At 49.5% G+C, this 18,685-nt stretch overlaps 1 pseudogene; it reads left to right on the top strand.

Annotated features, from left to right (window-relative positions):
* The first annotated feature begins 17,276 nt into the window (after positions 1–17,276).
* On the top strand, positions 17,277–18,231 carry LOC137675526 (olfactory receptor 14C36-like; annotated as a pseudogene).
* Positions 18,232–18,685: the final 454 nt, after the last annotated feature.

The raw sequence follows: 18,685 nt of genomic DNA, 5'->3' as shown, positions 1-18,685 counted from the left end.
GATGGAATACTTTGTTGGTCAATCTTGGGTCACCTGCCCTGTCTGCTCGTCCCTGCCTGTGCGACCCCCCTTCGGCTCTTCACTAGTAAGCAGTGAGGAATTTAGCAGTGACCTTGGTTTCTCTAAGACTAATTGGCCTGGTTTGGGCCAAACCAGGACATTCCACCCCTTATTCCATACCATTCACGTCATACTCAGATCACCACTGCCTTTTCATTTTCAAATATATATACACATATCACTAGTTTATGATTCATCTTTATGCAAAAAGTTCATCAAGTTCATTTAGTTCAGGATTGTGGGTTTCCATCTGGCTAGCAGTCTCTCAGGGCAGGAGACATGGTATGAGTTTTGTCACGGTTCATGCCCACGGGTTGCAGGTTCAAAATGTCAGTCTCGAGGAGGTTACTGGACGCCACTTGCAGCTAGCTCTGGTCTCATCACCATTGTCTTAACCTGAAAGACACTTACGAACACTGTTAGTATTATGCAGCAACAACATACAGTTCAGAATTAAGTATTCTCACCCAGGATCAGATCACCTTCAGGGACACATCGGACTTCACCATCATGCAACATCACCCACCAAGTACATCCAGGTCCCTGAGCAAAAGCAATCCCACGAATGGGTTTACCTTTGCCCGTTGCAGGAAGAACCCAGACAGTTTTTCCCAACAGATTCCTTTCATGCACCACAGGGACTTTATCTCCTTCTACTGTGTGTAGAAGGTCTGACTGAGCAGGGCCAGCTCGATTGATAGATCCCCTGGTGTTAACTAGCCAGGTAGCTTGTGCCAAATGCTTATCCCAGTTTTTAAAGGTTCCACCCCCCATTGCTTTCAGGGTAGTTTTTAACAGCCCATTACACCGTTCAGTTTTCCCAGAGGCTGGTGCATGATAGGGGATGTGATATACCCATTCGATGCCATGCTCTTTGGCCCAGTTATCTATGAGACTGTTTTTGAAATGAGTCCCATTGTCCGACTCAATTCTCTCTGGTGTGCCATGTCGCCACAAGATTTGCTTTTCAAGGCCCAGAATAGTGTTCCGGGCAGTGGCATGGGGCACAGAGTATGTTTCCAGCCATCCGGTGGTCGCCTCCACCATGGTAAGCACATAGCATTTACCCTGGCGGGTTTGAGGGAGGGTGATGTAGTCAATTTGCCAGGCCTCCCCATATTTATATTTCAACCACCGTCCCCCATACACAAAGGTTTTAACCGTTTGGCTTGCTTAATTGCGGCGCATGTTTCACAATCATGGATAACCTGTGCAATAGAGTCCATGGTTAAGTCCACCCCTCGGTCACGAGCCCATCTGTATGTTGCATCTCTCCCTTGATGACCTGAAGTGTCATGAGCCCACTGAGCTAAAAATAGTTCACCTTTATGTTCCCAGTCCAAATCTAGTTGGAACACTTTAGCAGCCTGATCCGCTTGTTGGTTGTTTCGATGTTCCTCAGTTACCCGACTTTTAGGTACGTGAGCATCTACATGACGTACCTTCACGACTAGTTTCTCTAGCCGAGCAGCAATATCTTGCCACAATTCAGCAGCCCAAATAGGTTTACCTTTGCGCTGCCAGTTGCTTCGCTGCCACTGCTTTAACCACCCCCACAAGGCATTTGCCACCATCCATGAGTCAGTATGAAGATACAGCCTTGGCCACTTTTCTCGTTCAGCAATGTCTAAAGCCAGCTGGATGGCTTTTACCTCTGTGACTTGACTCGATTCACCTTGTCCTTCTGTGGCTTCTGTGACTCGTCATATGGGACTCCATACAGCAGCTTTCCACTTCCGATGCTTTCCTACAAGACGGCAGGATCCATCGGTGAACAGGGCATACTGCTTCTCATCCTCTGGTAGTTCATTATATGGTGGGGCTTCTTCAGCACGTGTCACCTCCTTTTCTGGTGGCATTCCGAAGTCTTTGCCTTCTGGCCAGTCCATGATCACTTCTAAGATTCCTGGGCGATTAGGGTTTCCTATTCGAGCCCTCTGTGTAATTAATGCAATCCATTTACTCCATGTAGCATCAGTTGCATGATGGGTAGTGGGAACCTTACCCTTGAACATCCAGCCTAGTACTGGTAATCAAGGTGCTAGGAGAAGTTGTGCTTCAGTACCAATTACCTCTGAAGCAGCTCTAACTCCTTCATATGCTGCCAGTATCTCTTTTTCAGTTGGGGTGTAATTGGCCTCGGAACCCTTGTATCCTCTGTTGGGGTCCGCGCGAGGAAGGAACTACAGCACACCAATATGGTGCTCTAGTAACTTCTTTATTTTGGTTAACACACACTTTTATAACCTACATACTCTCTTATGTAACGGTTACACACTAAGCTATTGGCTACAAGTATTGTCCATAATCTGGCTGCGTGCCACCTCTACTGTTCTAATTGGATACTTACTATAAACTTAAGCAAGCCACATCCTTATGCTTTCTTGCTATCTCATGCTGTTACATAACAGTGTACTGGTACGTTCTCTCTATAACTTTCCCACGGTCCAGGCCCCTACATCTCCCCCTTTCTTTCTTAATATAAATGCCAATGGTTCTTGATATCATTCCCTGCAAAACCTTTTATAGTACAGAATACCAATACAAAATGAATAGCAATACTTGCGCCAAGCCTTTCACTAGGCTGGCTATCCACCCTCCAATTCCCAGACCACCCAACCAGTTCATCCAAAAAACCCATGATGTTCCCGCATCTTCTGTTCTGGATTCAGATCCTGGAGTCACGGCCAGATGATACGTGCAAGGCGGTGATCACACCTCCTCAAGGCCTCTGGTGTTAGAGTTGTCTGGTCCTGTAGCATCGGCTGGTTCATCTAGCCATGGCTTCACCCATTTGGCCGGAACCCATTGGCAGTTATTTCCCGTGGAGACACAAGCATACCCTCTGCCCCAGGTTATTAATTGCTTTGGTCCTTCCCAAGTGCCTGATTCTGGGATGAATACCCTTACCGATACGTTTGTATTACTGAGGTCTTTTTGATTTCCCTGCCCGTGAGCTACGGCAGGTGGTGTTTGCGAGTTCTGCTTAGGGTTTAGCCAATTTAATACCAACAATGTTTTATGTAGCGCATCCTGTGGTCCCATCTCCCCCTGTTTTCGAATAATTTCTAAATGCTCTTTTAATTGCGATGCGCACGTTCCACAATTGCCTGCCCTGTAGAATTACGTGGAATACCGCGTACATGTGTAATACCCCATTTCTGCATAAATTCTGCAAGCGATTCAGATCGATAGGCAGGGCCATTATCAGTCTTAATTTGTTCTGGCTGGCCCATTACTGCAATAGCTTGCAACAGATGTTTTTTAACAGCCTTGGCCATCATGGAGGTCAGGGCTGTAGCCCACATGTGACCGGAGCAGGTGTCAATTGATACATGGATATATTTGAGTCGGCCAAAGGCAGCATATTCGGTGATGTCTGTTTGCCAGATCTGTCTGGGTTGGAGTCCCCTGGGATTTGCTCCCACAATCTGTAACACAGGTATTCTAGCACAATCCGGGCAAGAAGCTATAATCGCCCTTGCATCAGTCTTTGTCAATTGGAATTGTGATCGCAATGCTGCTGCAGATTGGTGAAAAAACTGGTGAGATTGTCGAGCCTCTGTTAATTTTGCCTGTGGGGATCTGTCCACCGGAAACGTGGATACTGAAGTAGGAGGTATTCACAATCCGGCAGGTGCCCACTTGTGTTACTGTTTGGTTTTTAGAGAATGATGTTAGAAACTGCATCACATGTTTATTGTCCATTCCGTACTGCATCACTGCTTCTTGTAACTGCTTCACAGTTTTCCAATCAAACGGTGCCCATTGACGATGATCTCCTTGTGTGAAAACTGGCACTGCGGTGATACTAGGTGGTAACATTACTCCTTCGATGGCAGCCTCTCGAATGACTCCCTGCCATCGTAGCCCTGGATCATAACCGGGTAATGCCGCAGGCCGTGTGTTCTGTTCGTCACCAGGATCGTCGGAATCTGGAGTCTGGCATTGGCGGAGATGGAGCTCGAGCTCCCCCTGCTGGTCTGTGAGTGCTGTGCTCTTGCCGCGGCGGGTCGGTCAGTCGGCGCATGCGCGAACGAAAGACGCTGTTCCGCCCCAGGGAGGAGACGGCCCACCCAGGCCACTCCCAAATCTGTCGCGTAGGGACGTGTCAGCTGCTGCCTCCTCCCAGTCTCCGTTCTCCACACAAATTCGCACCCACTTCCGGATTCTTTCCTCTTTGTGCTTTAGCTCTGCCGGAGTAAGTTCTGGTTCTGCTGGAGGAGCTGTCTGCTTCTCGATAGCCTGTCCGAGAGCCTCTAACCCGCCAGATATCACCTGCGAGGCTTTATTGTAAGCGAGTTGCCGCGATGTTTTACTGGCTCCTCCATCTGGCTTCTCCATTCTTTTCAATAGTTGCTGCATTTGCTGTTCTTGTCGCTGCAGTAACTCTTGCAAAGGCGCGTTACTGTCCGCTTCGGGAGCGGCGTCTGACTCATTTGTTTCTACTTCCATGGGGAGGGGTACAGTTTCAGGATTCGCCGGTGGCTGCTTGCCTCCGGCAGCCTCCGGAGGGGGTACCGAGACCCCAGATGTCACCTCCGGCCCCACTGCATAAGGCATTAACGGGGCTAACGGGACTGTTGATTCTCCACCCCAAAACTCTACCTCAATCGCAGGGTAAACAGCTGGCACCGAGCCTGCGGGGGGGGAAGGGGGGCGGTGGAGGGCGTCGAACCGGCGGGGGGAGTATCGGAAAGTTCTCGTAGGGAGGGGCTGCCTCTACAGGGTACGCCGGTGACTGCTCTTTTTCTTCTGGTATTAGTGCTTTTTTGAGAGCGGATCGCACTTTCGCCTCAGAGGACAGAGCCTCCAGCATATCCCTCACTTTCTTCCAAGATTTAATTAGCTTTCTAGCCTTTTTATCTCCCACCGTGACTAATTTCAAAAGTTCTTGTCCTAAATCGTCCCAGCAAGCTGCAGAAAACAACTGATCGGTGGTTTTTAGAAAACCTCTTCGCTGGCCCCATTCCAGCAAAGTTTCTAATTCTTTTCTTTTTATCTTAATCTCAGTTTGCGCGGCTATCTGCAGAATACATTCCACCTCCGCCTTTTCCAGTGCAGATACTGCACCCTCCATCCTGCCGTTAATCACGTAGACCTACAATTCCCCGTCTCCCTCGGACGGCTTCCCCGCCTCTCTCGGACGGCCCGGCTTACCTCTGTCGGCACAGCAGTCACCCTCGCATCTTTCGTCTGGTCCCCCTTCTCCGATGCAACGATCACGTCGGGGTCACCATAATGTTGGGGTCCGCGCGAGGAAGGAACTACAGCACACCAATATGGTGCTCTAGTCGCTTCTTTATTTTGGTTAACACACACTTTTATAACCTACACACTCTCTTATGTAACGGTCACACACTAAGCTATTGGCTACAAGTATTGTCCATAATCTGGCTGCGTGCCACCTCTACTGTTCTAATTGGATACTTACTATAAACTTAAGCAAGCCACATCCCTATGCTTTCTTGCTATCTCATGCTGTTACATAACAGTGTACTGGTATGTTCTCTCTATAACTTTCCCACGGTCCAGGCCCCTACAATCCTCGACTCCAAAATCCTAGGGGTCGACCTCGAGTCTCCCCTGGCACTTTCTGCCAGAGGCTCCAGGTAGGACCATTGTCCCCAGCTGCAGTGTAGAGCACATTTTTAACATCTTGTCCCATACGGACTGGTCCAAGGGCTACTGCATGCACAATCTCTTGTTTAATCTGTTCAAAAGCCTGTCGTTGTTCAGGGCCCCACCGAAAATCATTCTTCTTTCTGGTCACTTGATAAAGAGGGCGTCCAGTCTGGCTGTGATCTGGAATATGCATTCTCCAGAAACCCACAACGCCTAAGAAGGCTTGTGTTTCCTTTTTGTTAGATGGTGCGGACATAGCTGTTATTTTGTTGATCACCTCTATCGGGATCTGGTGACACCCATCTTGCCATTTAATCCCTAAAAACTGGATCTCCCGGGCAGGTCCCTTGACCTTGCCTCTTTTTATGGCAAAACCAGCTTTCAGAAGAATTTGGATTATTTTCTCCCCTTTGTCAAAAACTTCTCCCAAACTTTTGGCCAAACCAGGCCATCTGGATAGATGAGAGAGCTGGGCAATCACCAACCGTATGAAATTTAACAAGAGCAATGCTGGATTCTACACCTAGGACAGGGTAATCCTGCTTAGACATACACACTGGTGGATGAGAAGCTGGAGAGTAGCCCCGTGGAAAGAGATCGTGGGGTTTGGGTGGATGGCAAGTTGAATAGGAGTCAACAGTGTTCCCTGGCAGCCAAAAGGGCCAAGTGTGTCCCGCGGTGCATCAAACACAGCCACCCAGTCGAGGGAAGTGATCGTCCCAGTCTACACTACACTGGTGCTGCCCCACCTCCAGCACTGTGTGCAGTTTTGGGCTCCTCAAGAGAAGAAGGACATCAAACTATTAGAGTGTGTCCAGAGGAGGGGTCTGCAAGTGGATCCAAACAATGATGAGGACAATGGACCATCTAGGTTAGAGATGTCGCCAAGCTTAAGTCAGCCTGAGCCCTGTGTCAAAACCACTTCCATTAAGAAAAAAAAGACGGGTCCTCATCATAGGAGACTCTCTCCCGAAGGGAACAGAAGGCCCATAGGCCAACGTGACCCACTTAGCAAAGCCTGCTGCCTCCCTGGGCCCGGGTTAAAGATGTGACGAGAAGCCTTCTTACCCTGCTACAGCCCTTGGATTACTATCCATTATTGATTTTTCATGTAGGCTGCAATAAGAAGTCCAAGAGCAATCAAGAGACTTCAGGGCCTTGGGATGATTGGTTAAGGGATCAGGAGCACAAAGAGCTTTCTCCTCTATCCTTCCTGTTGCAGGGAATGATGAGGGAAGAAACAGGAAGACCCAGATGATTAACACCTGGCTCTGAGACTGGTGTCACTGGAAAAAATTTGGGGTTTTTTTGATCATGGATCAGTCTACACAACACCAGGCCTGCTGGCAACAGACGGGGTACACCTGTCTCAAAGGGGGAAAAAGGATCTCTGCGGAGGAGTTAGCAGGGTTCATCGAAAGAGCTTTAAACTGGTATTGAAGGGGGAAGAGGATGAAACCAGGCTCGCTAGAGACAAGGCTCGGGGCGGCACACCAACGTTTGAGGGATGGTGTGCTAGCAAGGTCCTTTGGTCGGCCATCTCAATGGAGGCAGGGGATGGAGAGCCATGCGGCAGCAGAGGTGCAAAGGTTAGTGATGGGGTAGAAACCAAAAAGGTGGTGGGATCAATAGCCCAACTGAAGTTCAATCTACACCAATGCATGCAGCATGAGCAACGAACAGGAGGCTGTGGAAGCCATTGAGGAGCAGGAAAACTATGGCATAATTTCCACCACAGAAACATGGTGGGATGACTCACACAACTGGAGTGCTGCAACAGATGACTATAAACTCTTCAGAAGGCATAGGCAACGAAGGAGAGATGGTGGGGTGGCCTTGTACGTTAGGGAGTGTTTTGATTGTCTAGAGCTTGAGGATGGTGATGATAGGGTTGCGTGTTTATGGGTGAGAATCAGGGGGAAGGCCAACAAGGCAGATATCATGGTTTGAGTCCGTTATAGACCACCCAAACAGGATGAAGAGGCAGATGAAATATTCTATAAGCAGCTGGGAGAAGTCTCACGATCACTAGCCTTTGTTCTTGTAGGGGAGTTCAACTTTCCTGATATCTGCTGGAAATACAACCCAGCAGAGAGGAAACAGTCTAGGCTGTTCCTGGAGTGTGTGTAAGATAACTTCCTGACACAGCAGGTGAGTGAGCCAACTAGGGAAGGCGTCCCGCTGGACCTGTTGTTTGCGAACAGAGAAGGACCTGTGGGTGATGTGACAATTGGAGGCTGTCTTGGGCACAGGGATCCCAAAATGATGGAGTTTTCAGTTGTCAGAGAAGTAAGGAGAGGTCAGCAGAACTGCTACCTTGGACATCCGGAGGGCAGACTTTGGCCTGTTTAGGAGCCTGGTTGACAGAGTCCCTGAGGAGGCATTTCTGAAGGGTAACGGAGTCCTGGAAGGCTGGACACTCTTCAAGAAAGAAATCTTAAAGGTGTAGAAGCAGGCCGTCCCCATGCACCAAAAGATGAGCTGGTGGTGGGGAAGAAGACCAACCGGCTGAACAGAGAGCTTTGGCTGGAACTCGGGAGAAAAAGGAGCGTTTATGACCTTTGGAAGAAGGGACAGGCAACTCAGGAAGACCACAAAGATGTTGTGAGGCTATGCAGGGAAAAAATTAGAAAGGCCAAAGCCCAACCAGAACTTAATCTTGTTACTGCTGTGGAAGACCATAAATGTTTCTATAAATACTTTAGCAGCAAGAGGAAGGACAAGGAGAATCTCCATCCTTTATTGGACGTGGGGGGAAACATAGTGACAAAGGATGAGGAAAAGGCTGAGGTGTTTAATGCCTTCTTTGCCTCAATCTTTAGTAGTAAGATGAGTTGCTCTTGGGGTACCCAGCCCCCTGAGTTGGAGGACAGGGTCTGGGAGCAGAATGAAGCCCCCATAATCCAAGTGGAAATGGTTATTGACCTGCTACAGCACTTAGACATGCACAAGTCTATGGGGCCAGATGGGATCCACCCAAGGGTACTGAGAGAGCTGGCAGAAGTGCTCACCAAGCCACTTTCCATCATTTATCAGCAGTCCTGGCTAACTGGGGAGGTCCCGTTGACTGGAGGTTAGCCAATGTGATACTCATCCAGAAGAGGGCCAAAAGGAGGATCTGGTGAACTACAGGCCTGTCAGCCTGACCTCGATGCAGGGGAAGGTTATGGAGCAGCTCATCTCGAGGGCCATCACGCGGCACATACACAACAACCAGGCGATCAGGCCCAGTCAGCATGAGTTTATGAAAGGCAGAACCTGCCTGACTAACCTGATCTCCTTCTATGATTAGGTGACCCACTTAGTGGATGAGGGAAAGGCTGTGGATGTTGTGTACCTGGACTTTAGCAAAGCATTTGACACTGTTTCCCATGGCACCCTCCTGGAGAAACTGTCTGCTTGTGGCTTGGAGGGGCGTACGCTTTGCTCAGTAAAAAAAACTGATTGGATGGCCGGCCCCAAAGAGTTGTGGTGAATGGAGTTAAATCCAGTTGGCATCTGGTCACGAGTGGTGTTCCGCAGGGCTCAGTATTGGGGCCAGTTCTGTTCAATATCTTTATCAATGATCTGGACGAGGGGATCGGGTGCACCCTCGGTAAGTTCGCAGACGACACCAAGTTGGGCAGGAGTGTTGATCTGCTGGAGGGTACGAAGGGTCTGCAGAGGGATCTGGACAGGCTGGATTGACAGGCTGAGGCCACTGGGTGAGGGTCAACACACTATGATTCTATGAAGATGATTTAGATAAGGCCTTCTTCAAACACCTGCAAGGAGCATCATGTTTGAAGACTCTGGTCCTCCAGGTGGACGTAAACTATCCTAATCTCTGCTGAAGGGGCAACATAGCAAGGTGCAAAGAACCTCATTGACGACATCTTCGTGACAAAGGTAACTGAGGAGCCAGTGAGGTGAGGTGCCCTCTGGGACTTCCCACTTAAAAACAAGGAAGAGCTGGTCATGAATGTAAAAGTTAGAGATGAGAAGGTAGAGTTGAGGCTCCTGAGAGAAGGGAACAAAGCTGAGAACAGGACTTGAGGAGAGCAGGCTTTGGCCTGCTGAGTGACCTACTTGGACAAATTTTATGGGCTGGGGCCCTGTAGGGAAGAGGGGTGCAGAGAGCTCTTTGATTTTCAAGGATCTCCTCTTCAAGCTCCCGAATGGTCCACTGCAACATGCAAAGGTGTCAAGTCAAAGAAAGGTGGCAGGAGGAAGGCATGGATGAAAAAGGAGCTGTTGACAAAAACCAAGCATGAAGAGGAAGCTCAGAGAAGGTGGAAGCTGGCTGCCTTCCAGCCTCAATGGTTCTGTGATTTTGTGCTGGAGAGACCCATCTGAGTGCGTGTGTGTGTGTGCTTGACTGTCCATAGGGGAACTGGGGTGGACGAGGGGATCCTGGGGCCAGCTCCCAGATAGACTGAGGACCTAAGACCAGCTCCTGGAAGGAACCATACTGTGTATGTGTCTATATAGTGTTATGAAAATTTCCCTCCCTAACTATTATTCCAATCAGTCTTTATAGTGTGAAAGTGTATTAACTTCATATATATATATATATATATGTGTCACATTTTATGCTGATTAGTCCTGCTTGAGTAAGCAAAGCAAAGGACACCAGATCATCACAAGGACCACTAGGACAGCCCAGCCCTGGAAATAAAGAGCTTCTCGGTGTCTCAGAGCTGTCCATGAAGGATAAAAGATACCCCCAGAACCCAAGATAACACCAGTAACTCTGCCCCTCTGACAGATCTTTGAAACCCTCCCAACGTTGTCTGGTGTCATAGATAAGTAACTACAGCAAGACTGACTCCAGGGACATCAGCATCAACAGATGAGCAACAAGACGGCTAACGGATGAAGACGCAACAGAAATGTAGTTGCTTTGCGAAGTTTTACTATGATTATTAATCAGTAGTGTGTGGGTTAATTAGCGATTACTCAAATCGTGTTGTACCTGAACACTTGAAGGGTATAAGAACCCCATGTAAAATCACATTTGCGATGCCTCAGTTTAGCTGGGACACCTCATGCACATGACTGAATATTTACCCTTGTAATTCTATACTTTGCATCTGAGCTTCAGACCTCGGTCGGCACGGGCCATTTGCAAATTTTTGTAACAGTTTGGCGACCCAGATGGGACACAGCCGACTCGCCTGATCCAAAGTTTTGCTACCACCTGGACCCCAAAGATCTGCACTGCCGGCTTGTGGTTGAGTTCCCCTCGAGTTACTCAGGCATGACAGTAGTGAAATGTGGACCTTGTTGGGCAGTATTAGAGGTGATTTTTGTATTAACAGGAGGCAAAGTATTGTGAAGAGTTCACTGGTAGATGAATTGTTGCAACACTGACAGTGTGTTGATGAGATGGCCAAGTTGTCAAAAGCCTGAGCCCTATGCCAAGAAATTTGGCCAGAATTGACTGCCTTTGACGATGTGCACCAAATGCGGCCACGGTCTGGTCTTTTGATGATATGAAGCTGAGGTATGTGTGCCAGCAACTGGAGGATCAGTTCCTGTTACAAAAAAGGACTATTGGTATATCTGGCATAATTACCGGAGTACTGGAAAATTTTCCCCTCTGAAGTGGAGAATAAATAAAGATCTGGGAATGAACAGGAAAAATAAGAGCTCCTTACATTCTGGAACTGATAAATATCAGAGTGAAGTTTCCCCTTCAGGTCGGAAATTGAGGAAAAAAACTCGCAGGACAGGGGCAATTTCTAGCAGAGAGGGGGGGCATCACAGAAAAAGTGATGAAGGTCATGAAATGCCCAAAAAAGACAAAGTGAACACCGGATAAGTCCTCAGGACAAGTTCCTCAGAAAGAAGTACAAGGGGCTGTGAAGGCTTGAGTCTTCCATTGTGATGAGCACCACCAGGCCATTCCTTATGAGGACCATGAGGCAGATGATCAGGAAGACTGTGAAGCAGAAACCCTGCAGGTTGGTGTGATCAGAAAATCCCAGAAAAAGAAATCCAAGTCCAGCCCTGCGATTTTCCGTGCAACTTCTTGGGGTCATTTTCTCCACATAAAGTAATCAAACAACAGGCTGTTAGAGTATGGCGGTGGCTCATCCACCATCACATACACCTCACCTCAAGCATAGAATCAGAATCACAGCGTGGGTTTTGCTGGAGGGGACCTTTAAAGATCATCTAGTCAAACCCCTCTACCTTGGCTGTAGTGGGTTGACCTTGGCTTGGACATCAGGTGCCCACCAAGCCGCTCTATCACTCCCCCCAACTCAGCTGGATAGGGGAGAGAAAATATAGCAACAAGCTCATGGATGAGGACAGGGAGATCACTGAGCAATTACCGTCATTGGCAAAACAGACTCCACTTGGGGAAATGAGTTTAATTTATTGCCTATCAAATCAGAGTAGGATAATAAGAAATAAAACCAAATCTTAAAACACCTTCCCCCCACCCCTCCCTTCTTCCCAGGCTCAACTTCACTCCTGATTTCTCTACCTCCTCCCCCTTGAGTGGCACGAGGGAACAGGGAATGGGGGTTGTGCTCAGTTCATCACACATTGTCTCTGGTGCTCCTTCCTCCTCACACTCTTCCCCTGCTCCAGTGTGAGGTCCCTCCCACGGGAGATAGTCCTCCATGAATGTTTCCAACATTGTTCTTTCCCACGAGGTGCAGTCCTTCAGGAACAGCTTGCTCCAGCCAGCTCACAAGTCCTGCCAGCAAACCTGCTCCAGCATGGGCTCTTCTCTACACGAGACCACAGGTCTTGCCAGGAGGCTGCTCCAGCCCGGGCTTCCCACAGGGTCACAGCCTCCTTCAGGTCCATCCACTTGCTCTGGCATGGGGTCCTCCAGGGGCTGCAGGTGGATAGCTGCTCCACCGTGGACCTCCATGGGCTGCAGGGGTACAGCCTGCCTCACCATGGTCTTCACCAACGGTTGCAGGGGAATCTGCTCTGGGGCCTGGAGCACCTGCTACCTCTCCTTCTTCACTGACCTTGGTTTCTGCAGAGTTGTGTCTCTCACATGTTCTCACTCCATTCTTCCGGCTGCTGCTGCACAGCAGTTCCACGCCCCCTCACCCCCTCGCCCTTAAATATGTTATAACAGAGGCGCTGCCACTGTCAATGATTGGCTCAGCCTTGATAAGCGGCGGGTCCGACTTGGAGCTGGCTGGCCTTGGCTCTATCGAACACAGGGGAAGCTTCTAGCATCTTCTCACAGAAGCCAACCCTGTAGCCCCCTGGCTACTGAAATGTTTCCATGCAAACCCAATACAATGGCAAGGGACATCTTTCACTACATCAGGTTGCTGAAAGCCTCATCCAACCTGACTTCAAACACTTCCGATGATGGGGCACCCACAACTTCTCTGGAAAACCTGTTCCAATGTCTCACACCCTCATTGCAAAAAATTTCTTCCTCATGTCCAACTAAACCTAACCTCTTTCGGTTTAAAACCATTCCCTTTGCCCATCACTGCAGGCCTTGGTAAAAACTCTCTCCGTACTTCCTATACCCCCCCCTTTAGATATTGAAAGGCCACGAAAAGGTCTCCTGGAGCCTTCTCTTCTCCAGCCTTAACAATGCCAACTCTCTCGGCCTTTCTTTACAGGAGAGGTATTCCAGCCCTTGGATTTTCGTGGCCATCTTCTGGACCCACTCCCATGGTCCATGTCTTTCTTTCACTGGGGATCCCAGAGCTGGACACAGTACTCCAGGTGGAGTCTCACGAGAGTGGAGGAACAGAATCACCTCCTTTGACCTGCTGGCCACACTTCTTTTGATGCAGCCCAGGATATGATTGGCTTTCTGGACTGCAAGCACATGACAACCGTAGCTGTTCCCTTGTCCACTGATGCTGTCACTCCATTATAGACAGCCACTAGATTAGTCAGCACGATTTGCCCTTGGTGAAGCCATGTTAGTTGTCTAATCACCTCCCTGTCTTCCATATTTTGACAGATCTTCCCAGAGGATCTCTCCATGGTCTTACCAGGCACAGAAGTGAGGATGACGGTTGGGAGTTCCCAGGGTCATCCTTTATATCCTTTTTTATAAATGGGTGTGATATTCCCTTTTTCCATTCACTGAGGACTTTAAATGGCTGCTATGATATTTCAAATATGGTGGAGAGTGGCTTGGCCACTACATCAGCCAATTCTCTCAGGACTCTGTCATGCATCTTGTAGGATCCCACGGACTTAAGTATGTTCAGGTTCCTCAGGTGGTCTTGAACCTCCTCCAATGGGAGGGACTTCATTCCCTCAGTCCCTGCTTTGAGTTTCTGGGACTTCACAGAGGTGGGAAGAGTGATGGTCAGTGAAAATTAAGGCAAAAAAAAACCCCTCTTCCTCAGCCTTCTCCACAGCAGTTGGTGCTAGTTCTCCTGTCTTATTTATGGGAGGGGGGCGGTGGTGGAGAAGGGGAAGGGGAAAGGGGAATACATTTTCTTTAATCTTCCTTTTCTGATTAACATATCCGTAGAAACCCTTCTTATTATTCTTCACATCTCTTGCCAAATTCACCTCCAACTGTGTCTTAGATTTCCTGATCCTATTCCTATACATCCAGGCAGCATCTCTACATACTTCCCAGGATACACGTCCCTGGTTCCACTGCCTGTGCATTGCCTTCTTACACTTTTGTTTGACCAGGAAGTCTTTACTGAGCCATGCTGGTCTCCTGCCTCTCTTGCCTGATTTCTTACACACAGGAATCAAGAGCTCTTGTGTGCTAAGAAAGATTTCCTTAAAGAGCTACCAGCTCTATTCAGCTCCCATATCCCCATGGGCAGTGTCCCAGGGCATCCTATCCACTAACTCCTTAAACAACCAAAAGTTTGGTCTCCTAAAAGCCAGGGTCTTGGCCTTACTCTTTGCCTAGCCCATATCCTTTGAGATGGTGAATTACACCAGGGTGTGATCACTGAAGCCCAGGCTGCCATCAGTCTTTGTATCCCTAATTAGTTCATCTGTGCTGGTGAGCAACAGGTCTTGTAACACTTCTGCTCTGGTTGGGATGTCTACCACCTGGCTTAAGAAATTATCCTCGATGCACTCCAAGAGTCTTCTGCACCACTTGCAGCCTGCTGTGACAATTTTCCAGCAGATGTCCGGGGGACTGAAGTCTCCCAGCAGGATCAGAGCCTGCAAGCGTGATGCTTCCTGCAATTGAAGTAAAAACGCTTCATCAACAATCTCCTCTTGGTCAGGTGGCCTGTAGTAAACACCAGCCATGAGGTTTCCTTTCTTGGCTTGGCCCCTAATTTTTACCCATAACCTCCCAACCTGTTCATCACTGTTTTTCAAAGACAGCTCTGTGCACTACTAACAAATTAAGGTCAGGTCGGTTGTCCTGAAGATGTGGCATCTTCTTTCATTTCTGTTGGTGAAAGGGATTCCCCACCAGCCTGTCAGAAGATGTTCCCAGATGCTGCCCTGTCTCTATGAACTGCTCCATTAGAGCTTACAGTTACCTTCACGTATCTTGGATCACCTCTGGACCTCAGATTTCACCAAGTGTTTGTGTCTGAGCAGCTCACTGCTGCCCTCCATCTCCACTAATTAGCAGCAGAGCTGAGACAAGGAGCTCACATGCAGGTGCCTATTTTGTGCACCCCTGAACTGAGGCAAGAGGAATCCCACCTCCTGTGGGGCTGTGGCAGGTATGGAGGAGAGCTGAGTCCCCTTCTAGCCCTAGGAGACCCAGGGTGAGATGCCTGCATTGCCTCAGCTGATTCCCTTCCCTTAGCAGGGGTGAAGGAGCTCTGTCACTGTCCGGGTGTCCTGTCCAATACTGTGACAAGAAGAAGTGATTCTTAGATGTAAATCTTTTCCTGAGAGGCAAAATGGCACTGCTGGGAAGAAATCTCTCTCCGCGGCTGAGGGAGGGAACATCGTGATTCCTTCAGCCGGTTTTGCAGCAGGTTCCCCTGGAGCCCCAGAGGGGGAAGAGCAAGTGCTGCCTTGGGCCAGTCCTGTGCTGCTGAGCCGGGCTGGGCTCCTGGGATGGAGGGAGCTGCTGGCCACTGGGCAGCACTGCAGAGAGACAGCTCTGCCCAGGAGCAGCTCCTCTGCAGAGCGCAGCAGGGCTGAGGGCACTGCCTGCAGGCACCCAGGGGAGAGGAGCGAGGCAGGGAGAGCTTAAAGGCAGTGTGGAGTGGGAGAGAGCTGAGAGTTTGTTGAGGAAGAAATCTTCAGAGCCCTCTACATGGTAAGTCTCTGGGTAAAGGGAAGTGAAGCTGTGGTTCCTGGAGGGATCTCCTAAAGCTGGTACATCTCACAGCCTATGGGATCTTCAGGAGAACACTCACAGGTTCCTAGTGTAGAGGAGAAGGAGGACACGCTCTTCAGCAGGGATTTCCTGCTGCACCATCAGAGGGACAGGGCATGGCAGCTGCCTTCTCCCAGGAATGGCTGCAGGGGTGTGAAAATGGGTGTGCAGCCAGGGGTGCCCAGGGCTGTTCTTCAGCCCAGGGGCTGTGTGCTGGGACACGGACTCTGCTGCCTGCCAGGGTCAGCACTCAGCCTGCCCGGGGAGCTCCCTGTGGGACTGCGGGAGAAGCTGTGGGTGGAAGGAGGCACTCCCAGCAGGGCAGTGCAGGGTCTTTCTGCTGCCTAGAGGCTGCTGCATGGGTCTGGGCTGCTCTCAGCTCCAGATCACCTCCAGGAGATTTCTGAGGTGACTTTTCAAGAGGAAGGTTTGTGTAGGGGTTACCTGCAAGGGAAGGAGACTGTGCCTTGAGTTTTCTACTCTTGGTTTGCTGGGTGATGAATGAGAAATTAAAATCAGTCTTTCAGGTTTTGGTGGGGAACTGAGACTCTGCAGCTGTTGTGATGCTCAGGGAAGCATCATAAACTCCCTCTGCTCCAGCTTGCAGACAGCTCCAGCATCGCCTCTGCAATCTCTCCCTGACCTTTCGTACCTTTGCAGAGGATCCTGGTGATGCTCCTTCTTTCCTTCCCCTCCTGTCTGTGCTGCCCTTTTTCTTCCCCTCAACTTTCTGGGGAGTGAGGTTTCAGCTGCAGCTAGACACTGACCCTGTGGGTCCTGCCATGCAGATCTGCACTCTGTGAGTTCTCTTTCTCCACTGTTTTCTGTTTCTTTGGGAGATAATATCATATTGAGTGTGAACATACTCCAGGTCCAAGAGGCACAAGCACAAAGAAGCCAGGAGAAAGGCTGATGGACAGATCACCTCTCTGTAGTCGGCGCTAAGCCACAGGCAATCCTTTTGCATTTCCCCAGGCACAGCTGTTCACTCTGAAAGCAGTAAAAATGCTGACAATTTTTGCCCCAAAAGAACACTCCCCTGGTCATTTTAGGATTATGAATGGGTAACATCTGACCTAAATTCTGGGCAGGAAACTTATTCCCCACCCTGCTCCACTGTAGGGCAGGACTGCTACTCTGTAGCACACAGTAGAGCTCCTGCTCCTCATGGCACACTCAGACAAAAGGAACTCCAGAAAAGGAGCTGAAGGAAGGTGCTACCAAGAATAAGACAATTGGAGCATTTCTATGAGAAACACTGAATTTTATTGCAAGATTTTTGGTCTAACGTGCAACGACTTCTCTTCCTTGGATAGATACCTGTGCCTAGAGGCAGCAGATGTCCAACGGCAGCTCCATCACTGGCTTCCTCCTCCTGGTGTTCACGGACACGAGGGAGCTGCAGCTCTTGCACTTCTGGCTCTTCCTGTGTATCTATGTGGCTGCCCTCCTGGGCAACAGCCTCATCATCACGCCATAGCCTGTGACCACCGCCTCCACACCCCCATGTACTTCTTCCTCCTCAACCTCTCCCTCTTCGACCTGGGCTCCATCTCCATCACTGTCCCCAAAGCCATGGCCAATTCCCTGTGGGACACCAGGGCCATCACTTTCTGGGGATGCACTGCTCAAGTCTTTTGGCTTTTCTTTTTAGTTATAGCGGAGTATTGTCTTCTCACCGTCATGGCCTATGACCGCTACGTTGCCATCTGCAAACCCCTGCACTATGGGACCCTTCTGGGCAGCAGATCTTGTGTCCACATGGCAGCAGCTGCCTGGGGCAGTGGGTTTCTCTATGCTGTGCTGCACACTGCCAATACATTTTCACTACCACTCTGCCACGGCAATGCTGTGGACCAGTTCTTCTGTGAAGTGCCTCACATCCTCAAGCTCTCCTGCTCAGACTCCTACCTCAGGGAAGTTGGGCTTCTTTCATTTAGTGCTTTTCCTTTTTGGGGTGTTTTGTTTTCATTGTGCTGTCTTATGTGCAGATCTTCAGGGCCGTGCTGAGGATCCCCTCTGAGCAGAGTCGGCACAAAGCCTTTTCCACGTGCATCCCTCACCTGGCTGTTGTCTCCCTGTTGGTCAGCACTGGAGTGTTTTCCTACCTGAAGCCCCCCTCCATCTCCTCCCCATCCCTGGACCTGGTGCTGGCAGTTCTGTACTCGGTGGTACCTCCAGCAGTGAACCCCCTCATCTACAGCCTGAGGAACCAGGAGCTCAAGGATGCCCTGAGGAAACTGAATAAACATTTTTTCAGCAGCCATAGACTGCGTACCTTCCTCTGCAAATGACTCCCAGTGTATGTTGTGATGGGCCAAGCCTGTCATTCCTTCTCTTTTATTTTTTTCCTTCTTTTTCCTTTTTTCTGTTTGTGATGATATTTTCTGCAAAGAAATGTCATTATTCATCCCCTTCTACTTAAGAATCCACCTGTTGTGTGACCCAGTGGCTTTGTATAAATGAGGCAGCAGTGTCTGTGTTTAAGCAAAATAAATGAACCTGCAGCAACTTCTTTGTCTGAGCATAAATGAGTAGGAAATGAAAAGACCTTTCTGGCTGCAGCAGCTCGGGGTGGGCTGCTCTGTCCCTGGGGCAGCAGGAGCTGCCTGAGGACCCCCAGGGCCAGGGCGTGGGGAGAGGGGATGCCACAGAGGAGCTGCAGACCTCTCAGAATACCCTGGAGAGGAGGACACAGGGTGCCACTGACTGCCTTTTCCTTGTGCCACAGGTGCCCGTCATGTCTAG

The sequence above is a fragment of the Nyctibius grandis genome, chromosome 34, assembly GCF_013368605.1.
Source record: "Nyctibius grandis isolate bNycGra1 chromosome 34, bNycGra1.pri, whole genome shotgun sequence".
In the NCBI taxonomy this organism is placed as follows: Eukaryota; Metazoa; Chordata; class Aves; order Nyctibiiformes; family Nyctibiidae; genus Nyctibius; species Nyctibius grandis.
This window is presented reverse-complemented; position numbering and strand designations above follow the sequence as displayed.